The 9,565-nt window shown below is 48.1% G+C and overlaps 1 long non-coding RNA gene across 1 annotated transcript; it reads left to right on the plus strand.

Annotated features, from left to right (window-relative positions):
- Positions 1-1,661: 1,661 nt before the first annotated feature.
- Positions 1,662-6,109, plus strand: LOC140406595 (uncharacterized). Its single transcript, XR_011939208.1, has 2 exons — positions 1,662-1,857; positions 2,307-6,109. It is a non-coding gene; the product is annotated as an uncharacterized lncRNA (long non-coding RNA).
- Positions 6,110-9,565: the final 3,456 nt, after the last annotated feature.

Genomic DNA, 9,565 nt, shown 5'->3' on the forward strand with positions numbered 1-9,565 from the left:
ATGCAGCAAAAGGAAACTGAAAATAATGAATCACAATCACTCTAAAAATTGTAGGTGAAATATTATATTGCTTCAGACAAATGTATAGCCCCTTCACAAATATATTGCATAAAAATATACACAATAAATCCAGAGTAGTTGAATACCCCATCAAGTGACAATATAAGTTATGAATTGCCAGCCAGAACAATAAAAAAGTTTCAGGTAAAAGGTACTGCTCACAAAACCACGCTCTGCACATGGCTCAAGCACCTCAAACAATCGGTGCACTTTGCAAACGACTGCCGACTTCCTAAGCTGTCTGCAGAGGATGACAAAAATAGATTGACAGCACCAAGCTAACTGACTTGTACAGTTAAGCAACACCCAATGCAACGAGCGCAAGAGGTTAGTACAGATCTGCAAATGCTGTGGCAACAATTGAAAACTTGGGACAACCTTTGGAAAAGATTACATCACACAAAAGTTGGGTGGAGGGGAGAGAGAAGAGTGGGGGACCAAGTTGTCTTGTTTTCCAACAGTTCAGCCAGAACCAAAAGAGCTTTTTATTTTGCCAACCAAAAAAAACAGGTTGGGGGGGGGGGGGTTAAGGATGCCAGCCTGCAGACCAGCACTGGAGTTAACATTCAAACAGATAAAAGATGCCTGAAAAGATCAATTTGACCTTAGAGAGCACCAGCTAGTTTCTAAAACATAGAGAGGGGCAAAGGCAGCTTGCAGGAGCGGAGCAAAGCACTTTGGAGACATGTTAAAGGAGGGGGAGCAGGGAGGTAGTTATTGGAAAGCGAGAGAGCTGGGCGCAGTGCTGGTTGTGGGACACACACATGTACACACACACAGATAGATACAGAGCAGTATGTGCATGGGGCAGTAGGCCCGGACTGAATGAATGAGCCTGAGGCTGTCAGGCCGGCGTCCCTCTCTCCTCCCCAGCGCACACTCACCGCTCTCGATCTCGTTGCCTTTTTTGGCTGTCGCAGCGTTTCCCATCCTTCGGAAGACAGTGAGGAGACTCCGCGGCTGAAGCTTTGTCCTGTGTGTGTGTGTGTGTGTGTGTGTGGGCTGCGGCCTGGGCCCGGCTGCCCACCCCCCCTCCTCCTCCCCTCCCCCCTCACCCCCTCAGGAAGAGTCAGAAACACACACTCTCTCCGGGAGGAGGCGCCGCTCCGCCTGACACACACACACACACGGTCTCCCTCGCTCCTGTTCGCTCGGGTGAATGATCGATCGGGGCCCCCCTGTCGGCATTTATCGGGTGTTATTTCCGAACTCCCTCCTCCGTAACCCCAATCCCTCCGGCGGCGGCAACGGCCACTTCAGCACCCCGCAACCCAACTTCACACCGGAAATGACGGACAAAGCAGGGCGCACACACACTCGCTGGCTCTTTCACCCGCTCGCTCACGCACGCACGCACGCAGGGGAGGCGTGCGTGCCCGACGGCATGACGACACGGCGGCGGACTGGGGGGGGGGGGAGGAGGGAGGGAAGGGTGCGTCCCCACGCCGTGCCGTCACCGGAGAGCCACGGCCGCCGGACGTCATGACGTCCAGAGGGAGCGCGTCCCTGAGCGGTGAGTGGAAGAACCTGGGTGGGGAGGGGTTACTGCCACCTGACCGAGTGGTGAGTGGAGCCGCGCGTGCGCGGCAGTTGGAGGGGGGCGGGGCCTCTGGCCGGCCACCAGCTGGTTAGGTTGCACCCGCTCCGCAGCCAAACCCTCCCCCCCCAATCCTCACTGTTTACGGGAAGGTCACTGCGGATGGGGGAAAGCGCCCGGGCGCTATAACGGATCAGGCGCGTTTGTTTCGAACCAAGGCGCCCGGAGCCTTTGTTTCGGGGCTGTGCGTTCATTTTACGGTGGGTTGGCGCTGGGCTTCGGGCCTGGTCGCCGGCGAGGTGGCTCCGGCACTACTTGCCCTGGCGGCGCAGGGAGACGCGGGCTGGTTGGCGCATCACTCTGTTGTTGTTTTCACGTTAACGGGCGGCGCCGGCACTACTTTCAGCTTTTCACCGCCCCACTGGTGTCCTTGCGCCACTTCCGGTCTCCAGCCTGGTGGGCCCCACCAGTACCTCTTAAAGCTGTCTCCCCCCCCCCCCCCCCCCCCCGCCAGAGGGGCACCCTGTATCTTTCAAACCCTAACATCTCCAGCTTTATTTTTCTGTATATTTTTAATGGTGGCTCTACAAACAAATAACCTCAGGAGGTAGAGTCACCCGATGTGATAATAATTATTACTATTGTCACAAATTGTCAGGAAACTAAGGAAATTCGGCATGTCCACATTAACCCTTACCAACTTTTACAGATGCAGCATAGAAAGCATCCAATCGGGCTGCATCACAGCCTGGTATGGCAACTGCTCGGCCCAGGACCACAAGAAACTTCAGAGAGTCGTGAACACCGCCCAGTCCATCTCACAAACCTGCCTCCCATCCATTGACTCCATCTACACCTCCCGCTGCCTGGGGAAAGCGGGCAGCAGAATCAAAGATCCCTCCCACTCGGCTTACTCACTCTTCCATCGGGCAGGAGATACAGAAGTCTGAGAACACGCACGAACAGACTGAAAAACAGCTTCTTCCCCACTGTCACCAGACTCCTAAATGACCCTCTTATGGACTGACCTCATTAACACTACACCCTGTATGCTTCATCCGATGCCAGTGCTTATGTAGTTACATTGTATGTGTTGTGTTGCCCTATTATGTATTTTCTTTTATTCCCTTTTCTTCTCATGTACTTAATGATCTGTTGAGCTGCTCGCAGAAAAATACTTTTCACTGTACCTCGGTACACGTGACAATAAACAAATCCAATCCAATCCAATAGGCTTACATTAAGACTGCAATGAAGTTACTGTGAAAATCTGTAAGCACAAACATGGCCATTTGTCCCATCAAGCTGGTGTTGGTTCTGTAAGAGCTGCTCCCAATTGGTCCCAACTCCCCCTGCCCTGTAAATCCTTTCTCTTCAGGTGCTTATTTGATTTATTTACATGTACTGAGGTACAAGGAAAAGTATTGTTCTGCGTACAGTCCTGACAGATTGGTCCATACATGAAAAACATAGGGCATACATAAATATACAATGTAAATACATACAACAGGCAAGGGGTGAGCATTCTCTAATTCCATTTTGAAAGCCACGATTGAATCTGCCTCCAGCACACTCTGGCAATCGATTCCCGATCCTAGCCACTTACTGTGTAGAAAAGGTGTTTCATCGTGTCGTCTTTAGTGCCGTCCCCGAATTTAACCACTCCCATGTTGCTGGTTGTGTTTTTGGTTGTCCAAGCCCCCAAGCTCTGGAATTTCCTCCCTCCACTCCTATCTAGCTTTCGTCCTTCAAGACATTCCTTAAACCCGAGGACCAGGGTTCGATCCCGGCCCCGGGTTACTGTCCGTGTGGAGTTTACACATTCTCCCCGTGTCTGCGTGGGTTTCACCCCCACAACCCAAAAATGTGCAGGTTAGGTGACTGGCTGCCCCTTAATTGGAAAAAACAATTGGTCACTCTTAATTTATACGATAAATGTCATCGGTTGTGATTTGGTCAGTCACCTTAAATCAGTTCCCTTGGTTCTCGATCCTTTCACCGATGGGAAAAGCTATCCTGTCTAGATCCCTCATGGTTTTCAAAACTTGTTTACATCATTTCTCAATCACCTCCAAAAAGGTAAACCATAACTGATATTGGCTGAAACATTAGCTTTTTTTCTAAATTTGAAACAAGCGCATATGTAAAAGAAAGACTTGCATTTCTATAGCGCCTTTCACAACTCAGATGTGAACAACATCACCCAAAACACTTTACAGCCAATGAAGTACTTTTCAAGTGGATTCACTGTTGTCATGTCGGAGACCTGGCTGTTAATTTCTGCACAGCAAGCTCCCAAAGTTTGAAATGTGACAATGACCAGAAATTTATTTTTGGGTGATGTTGATTGAGAAATAGATATTGGTCAGGACATTGAGGAGAAATCCCCCTGTTGCTCTTCAAAGTATTTGCCAAAGGGGAGATCTATTGCATTCACTCAAGGGGGCAGGTGAGGCAGGTAAGCCCATCGAGACTGCACCGGTCCTTGGAAAGAGCACCCTACTTAAGCCCCACGCCTCTACCCTATCCCCTTTATCCCTGTAACCCAGTAACACCACCTAATGTTTTTGGACACTAAGGGCAATTTCGAGTGGCCAATCCACCTAACCTGCACATCTTTGGACTGTGGGAGGAAACCGTAGCACCCGGAGGAAACCCACGCAGACACTGGGAGAATGTGCAGACTCCGCACAGACAGTGACCCAAGCCGGGAATCAAACCTGGGACCCTGGAACTGCAACTGTGCTAACCACTATGCTACCTTGCTGCCCAGTGCTTCTGTTTCTATTATAATTATTCTTTGCCCGCATCTCTTAGGATTATTTTTTTCTCCATCCTATATTAATTTTGGTTCTGTCCACAGTGATCACTTCCTAGTTCCTTGTGGACCAAACCAATGTACTGGGTGCAGTTAAAAATTGAAGATCAATGTTCCATGAGGACCTATCGGCAGGTGACCAGTTGAAAGTCAATTTTAAAAAGCAGCTGGCATTATCCTTTGCCAAACTGTCCCAGACAAATGTTGCTAACCACTTTTGTTCTGCTTCTATTTGTTGGGTGTCAATTTTCTGACCGTTATTCCAGAAGCAGTAAAGCAATATCGTCTGGCTAAATTAAGCCTCTCTGATCATCTCTGTCAAACTGGCTTTCAAATGTCTTTGTGTGCTAAATTCTGCAAAAGGAGCTTGACAAAGTTTCCTGTGATTTGGTCAGGAAGCTCTGATGAATAAAAAGTGTCTTGTTAGTTTCCAGGTGGAGGATAGAAGTGCAGGGCAGAAGGACCCAGTTTTTAAATTTGCTGTCTATGGTGATGAAAGATATGGCTTTAAGAATGTGACGTTTGTTTGAAGGGGACAATTCTGCCTGGTTTTTCCTGCAGGAATCCAACTGTATGTAAGAGGTATCTCAGCCGTATTCCATGGAGAATGGAGTTGGGTGTGCAAAGGCAATGGAGAGACTGCAGGAAAGATGAACAGGAATGATTGGTTCCAGGGATGAAGAACCTCACTTACATGGATGGATTTGAGCGGTTTTCCTTAGAGAACAGGAGTTGGGAAGAGATTTGATAGAAGTGTTCAGAATCGTGTGGGGTCTGGACAAAGTAGATAGGAAGAGACTGTCCCCATTGATGAAGGAATCAAGGATAGAGATTTCATGGGTAGAGATGGTTTGAATCTGGGGTGCATTGCCTGAGTGTGAGGTGGAAGCAGGTTCGATTGAGGCATTTAAGAGAGAATTCATTATCTAAAAAGTAAGAATGTGGGGCTGCAGGGAGTGGCACCATGAATTCCTGTAACTTCTACTGCAAGTGCCGGCATAATCTGAGGGATTCTGAAAACTATAGTCTGCTGCTCTAGTAGCTCGCCCCTGTAAAGAGGCATGCATCAAAAGGTTCATGTGGCCCGATCGGGCAAAGGGGACCAAGCACGGGAACCTCGGTGTAGAGCACGGGCTTTGCAGCCAGTTGTGATCCCAGTGCTGAGAATGTAGACATCGTTGATTGTGCTCTCCATGTAGTTTGTTAGTTAAATGCTTCGTTATTCATCAGCCAACTTACTCAGCACTAACTTGCTCACGGGTTTGGGTTCCTCCAGGGTCGCTCAGCTCCTTACCTTGACGAATGTGATATAAAATAGTTACTTTAGAGATATTAGTTAATGTAATGTAGAAATAAGCCACTTTGATTCTGGCAGGTAGAGACAAAGGGATTTGAGACCGCATGGAAAAAGCAGGAAGAGGTGTGTCTACGAGAGTGATGCTGCCTTGATAGGGGCCAGAGAAAGGGATTGGAAGTGAGCCAATCAGAATAGATCAAACAAGTCAGGAGGGACATAGGATGACCTATGGGTGTCGAGTATGTGAAACTTGATACCATTTGAATTGATTTGCAGAGATCCCTTTGTCTCTTTGTTCATTCGCTTTCTGGGATGTAGGAGACTGGATGTCTCTTATGTTTCTGTGAAATGAATCAAGCTTGCAAGCTGAATAAAATAACTTCTTTTTACGTGCAAATCCATCTCGACTTTTATTGAGGCCAGACTGACGGAGAAAGAATTTTGGGAATCAACAACCTCATTACAGTCTTGTTTCAAACATGGACAAAAGAGCTGAATGCCAGAGGTGAGGTGAGAGTGACTGCCCTTGACACCATAAGACATAGGAGCGGAAGTAAGGCCATTCGGCCCATCGAGTCCACTCCACCATTCAATCATGGCTGATTTCAACTCCATTTACCCGCTCTCTCTCCGTAGCCCTTAATTCCTCGAGAAATCAAGAATTTATCAACTTCTGTCTTAAAGACACTCAACGTCCCGGCCTCCACCGCCCTCTGTGGCAATGAATTCCACAGACCCACCACTCTCTGGCTGAAGAAGTCGCCTCATTTCTGTTCTAAATTGACTCCCTTTTATTCTAAGGCTGTCCCCCCGGGTCCTAGTCTCCCCTGCTAATGGAAACAACTTCCCTACGTCCACCCTATCTAAGCCATTCATTATCTTGTAAGTTTCTGTTAGATCTCCCCTCAACCTCCTAAACTCCAATGAATATAATCCCAGGATCCTCAGACGTTCATCGTATGTTAGGCATACCATTCCTGGGATCATCCGTGTGAATCTCCGCTGGACCCGCTCCAGTGCCAGTCTGTCCTTCCTGAGGTGTGGGGCCCAAAATTGCTCACAGTATTCTAAATGGGGCCTAACTAATGCTTTATAAAGCTTCAGAAGTACATCCCTGCTTTTATATTCCAAGCCCCTTGAGATAAATGACAACATTGCACTTGCTTTCTTAATTACGGACTCAACCTGCAAGTTTACCTTTAGAGAATCCTGGATAGGACTCTCAAGTCCCTTTGCACTTCAGCATTATGAATTTTGTCACCGTTTAGAGAATAGTCCATGCCTCTATTCTTTTTTCCAAAGTGCAAGACCTCGCACTTGCCCACGTTGAATTTCATCAGCCATTTCTTGGACCACTCTCCTAAACTGTCTAAATCTTTCTGCAGCCTCCCCACCTCCTCCATACTACCTGCCCCTCCACCTATCTTTGTATCATCGGCAAACTTAGCCAGAATGCCCCCAGTCCCATCACTGAACCCTGCGGGACACCACTCGTCACCGGTTGCCATTCCGAAAAAGAACCTTTTATCCCAACTCTCTGCCTTCTGCCTGACAGCCAATCAGTACCTTGCCTTGAATACCATGGGCCCTTACTTTACTCAGCAGTCTCCCATGAGGCACCTTATCAAAGGCCTTTTAGAAGTCAAGATAGATAACATCCATTGGCTCTCCTTGGTCTAACCTATTTGTTATCTCTTCAGAGAACTCTTAACAGGCAGCATTTGACGGAGTATGGCATCAAGCCAAACTAGCTAAACTGGAGTCAATGGGAATCCGTGGGGTGGGGGGGGGGGGGGGGACTCTCTACTGGTTGGAGTCATACCCGGCACAAAGAAAGATGGTTGTGGTGGTTAGAGGTCAATCATCTCAGCTCCAGGACACCACTGCAGGAGTTCCTCAGGGTGGTGCCCTAAGCCTAACCATCTTCAGCTGCTTCAGCAATGACCTGCCTTCCATCATCAGGTCAGAACTGGGGATGATTGCACAATGTGCAGCCCCATTTGCGACTCCTCAGACACTGAAGCAGTCCATGTCCAAATGTAGCAAGACATGGACAATATTCAGATTTGGGCTGACAAGTGGCAAGTTAAATTTGCATCACACAAGTGTCGGGCAATGACAATCTTCAAGAGACAATCTAACCACCGCCCCGACATTCAATGGCATTACTATCACTGAATCCTCCACAATCAACAACCTGGGGGTTACCATTGATCAGAAACTGAACTGGGGGCAGCATGTGGTGCAGTGGTTAGCACTGGGATTATGGTGCTGAGGAACCGGGTTCGAATCCCGGCCCTGGGTCACTGTCCGTGTGGAGTTTACGCATTCTCCCCGTGCCTGCGTGGGTTTCACTCCCACAACCCAAAGATGTGCTGGTTAGGTGGATTGGCCACGCTAAATTGCCCCTTAATTGGAAAACAATAATAATTGGGTACTCTAAATTTATTTTTAAAAGGAATAGAACTGGAGGAGCCATATTAATATTGTGGCTACCAGGGCAAGTCACAAACATTCAACACCTCCACAACCGTCGAACAGTGTACCATCTACAAGATGCACCAGTAACTCACCGAGGTTCCATAGGCAGCACCTTCCAAACCCACGACCACTACCATCTGCAAGGACAAGAGCAGCAGATACCTGGGAACCCCACCACCTGGAGGTTCCCCTCAAAGTCACTCACCACCCTGACTTGGAAATATATCTCCGTTCCTTCACTGTCACTGGGGCAAAATCCTAGAACTACCTCCCTAACAGCGCAGTGGATGTACTTACATCTCAAGGACTGCAGCAGTTCAAGAAGGCAACTCGCTCCCACCTTCTGAATGGCAACCAGGGATAAGCCTAATAAGCGACGCCCACATCCTGTAAATTAATTTTTTAAAACTGGTGCTCGCCGATCAAAGGATTTACTACATTGGGGATGAGGAAAAACAACAGCAACTCAAACTGCACCTGAGAAAAGAGTTTTGAAGGCAAGTTCAGTTGCAAGTCAAGTCCAATCGAGTCCAGCCTAATAAAAGAGCAAAGTAGTCATGCGTCTCTGAAAATTAGAAGCTTTTGACGCTCCTAAAGAAGATTTGGTACAGTATGTGGGGCGTTTGCAATATTTTTTCCAGGCCAATGAAATAGAGGGGGAGGATAGGAGGCAAGTCATTTTGCTGACTGCATGGGGACCCAAACATATAACCTGACTGTAGTTTAACACGGCTGCCACTGTTCCCCGGATCCTCCCGACACAAGGACATTTGCAGAGCTCATTGAGCTGCGAAAGGGGCATTACCACCCGGAGTTCTCAACAATATTACAAAGGTACAAATGTAACTCCACCGGGAGAAGCCCAGGGTATACCATCGCGGCTTTCGCAGCAAGACTAAGACAAATCGTGGAGCAATCACGCGATTTGGGGTCAGCGTTGAATGACATGTTAGGGACCAATTGGTCTGCGGTGTAAACCGTGCAGCTATACAAAGAAAATTGTTAGCTGGATCAGAGTTAACCTTTAAGAAGTCGCTGGAAATGGTGTCAGCGACAGAGAGCACAGAGAAGGATGCTCAGGAGCTGCAAAGTGCACAGGGCAATATGAGGTCCACCAGTTAGGACGGGAAAATGCAAGCAGCAGTGGTGCCGGGAGTGAAGGCGCTGGTTTAAGTAGAGTGAATAACACAGAAGCCGGAAAAGCCGCAGCTCTTCGGTGTCTTCAATTCCGTCACCTTTCGGTTTCTTCATCTTCTGCTAACAGAGGAAGCCTAGGAATAACAGAGTGCTATTGGCGAAAAGGAAGTCACTCCCCAGAACTATGTAGATTTAGAGAAGCAGAGTGCTTTGTGTGTAGAAGTAAAAGACATCT

Source organism: Scyliorhinus torazame, unplaced genomic scaffold (assembly GCF_047496885.1).
Source record: "Scyliorhinus torazame isolate Kashiwa2021f unplaced genomic scaffold, sScyTor2.1 scaffold_691, whole genome shotgun sequence".
Taxonomy (NCBI): domain Eukaryota; kingdom Metazoa; phylum Chordata; class Chondrichthyes; order Carcharhiniformes; family Scyliorhinidae; genus Scyliorhinus; species Scyliorhinus torazame.